Here is a 2,712-nt window from a genome sequence, read left to right as displayed (position 1 = left end):
GAGGCGCTATGGCAGAAATGTTTTGTGTCAGTGTGCTAGTGCGTGGTGTAGTGCTAAGTTGCCCCTAGATGCTCATCTTGGATAAGTTTAGCATTTTCCTCATGGGCACTAATGGTTAAGGTTAGGATTGGGGGAGCGGGAGGATCTGTACCTGAGGGAAACTTCACTCCGGAGTGCTCGTGGGTGGTATGCACCTACCTTGACATTGCACTTCTCTCCCATTAGATGGCAGCAAATGCATGAGTATTGATGAGAGGGCAATTTGTATTTCCTTAAGCAGGGCTCTGTTAATTATACAGGGGAATAGAGAGAGAGAGAAGAGAGAACATATATTACCTATCTGAAGACAAATTACTCTTCTTGCCAGGAGAGGAAACATCCAGATCCGAAGAGGGGGTAGGTAACAAACGAGGGGGCATCTCACCCCATTTGGCTACTACTAGTTACTTATTAATCCTAGAATTTCAACAAGGTCCCTGAGGTTTGTACCATATTTAACAGAATGACCCAGGGCCAAAACTCATTGATTATAATCAGGCTTCTTTCTATCAATGTTTTCCTTTTTAAGAGCTTTCTCAAGTCTAGGTCCAAGATTTAAATCAAGTGTTATTTGGAAGATAACATTTTTGGACATCTGCCTTTTTTTGTTCCTTGTTCAATTTTTTGTTGTTAAAAATAAGTATTTTTGGAACAGTAACATTCTCATACTAAATATAAAAGTATTTGTTTGTGAGGGAAGCATTGGCATATGCCTTGACCGTAAATGTTTTAGGGCCAATGGGTTTCCTCTAGTTGTTTAATACTTTTTTCCACAGTGAGTTCAATTCAGTCAAAGTGCGCCTTGCTCACAAGGGCAAGTGCTGCGTTCCTCATCTGGGCGAATGGCCAATGTTTGAGCCAGCTTCTCCAGTCTGTGACCCCGGGATGACACGATTACCTCGCCCAGCAGCTGCCAGGGCTTCACCGCTCTCCTGTCCAACACACCGGGCGGACCAGTCTCCCGGTTTGTGGATTCTTATATTTCTCTATACACACACAGGGCTGGCTGCACGCGGACGGACGGACGGACGGACAGACTGCATCATCTTCACAACAATAATAATGGGCTTCATAAAGAGGCCAGTGCGCCGACAATACTTCTTGGGCCAAAATGTCCGCTTCCGTTCTCGTATTGTTTAGTGTGCTTCCCCTTTCTACTCTTAAGGGTTCCTCCCAGGGCTCTGCCATCTGGCCCATTCATGCTCCCTTTCACTAACAATAAGATATTAATAACCAACACATCTGTGTGATGTCAGCCTCCGAGAGGAGATGGGTCCGACGGCCAAGACTTATCACTTTCGCTTTCCTTTCTAAATTTACAGTCACTCCTCAGGGGGCCTCGTATAGTGTGTGTTTGTGTGCTCCCTATGTTCACAAGTGATAAGCCACTGCGTTGAATAATTCCTATGATGCCTCTATTCAAAAGAACAGTTTCAATTGGAATTTGTCAAGTTCAAGGGACTGTTATTTTTACTTTACAAACCAAAGGATAGAATTACAGGGGATATTTCTTCTTGTTTTTAGGGCTGATTCTGTACACTAGGGAGCCCAACTAACCTGTACTGGGCTGAGTCGGTTACACATCCACCATAGTTGCAGGAACTCTAAAGGACAATGTGGAAAGAAAAGTTCAGAGCCAGTAGTTTGGTTTGGTTTATAGTGTGAAAAGGGAAGGCTACAACTGCAACCCATTCTGTGAGTTGGCTGGTGGGGCTAAAACCAATGTTTCCTGTTCGCCTGTCTGTGTACTGTGCTTGACTGAGTTATTCTCTCAGTCCACGGTTGTCTCTTTTTTTTTGTTGGTCATGTTAGTTTCCAGTTCCCTGCTCTCCTGGTTCACACCAGTTTGCTTAATGATAATTCTTGCTTCCAGATGCACATGAACATCATGACAGTAACGCTAATGCTTTAGTAACAAGCACGGCGAATTAACGTGTACATCCCAAATGCCACCACATTCCCTACATAGTGCACTACTTTTGACCAGGACCCATAGGGTAGTGCATTATATAGTGTGCCATTTGGCCCACAAACTTGTACTTCACTGTACCTGGCTGTCGAAGCAGCAGAGAACCGCTCTCTGTAAGAATGTGTGCTACACAGGAAAGTGTCTCTTCCAACAAGTCATTAGTGTGGCTTTGTGGCTGTAATAATAAAAAAAGGAAGAGGTTTACCAGAGCGGATTAGGAGAGCGCAGTGATTCGCAGTGACCCTGTTTCAAGAGGTGACATTACAGAAGACTGTAGTACCCCTCACTGTCGGATACACGCACGCACGCACGCACGCACGCACACGCACACGCACACACACAGAGATAGATCTAAATTGCATTCTGTAGAATTAGAAAGGTATACTGTGGACTAGCGGTTAATGCAGGGTTTTTCTAACTAGGTCCTCGGGACCCCAAGGGTTTTTTGCCCTAGCACTACACAGCTGATTCAAATAATCAAATATAGTGTAGTGTTAGGGCAAAAAACAAAACGTGCACCTCTTGGGGTCCCGAGGACAGAGTTTGGAAAACGGTGGGTTCGTGCCACCACCTACAGCCACTATCGTCGTGGTTTAGAATCCGGCCCGCTGCCTTCGTGACACACTCTCTGTCTATTTATCCTCTGTCCAATACAAAAATAAATCCTAAAAATTCTATGTAAAAAATTCAATCTTCCATCCTGT

The sequence above is a fragment of the Oncorhynchus mykiss genome, chromosome 2, assembly GCF_013265735.2.
Source record: "Oncorhynchus mykiss isolate Arlee chromosome 2, USDA_OmykA_1.1, whole genome shotgun sequence".
Taxonomy (NCBI): Eukaryota; Metazoa; Chordata; class Actinopteri; order Salmoniformes; family Salmonidae; genus Oncorhynchus; species Oncorhynchus mykiss.
Note: the sequence above shows the minus strand (reverse complement) of the source record.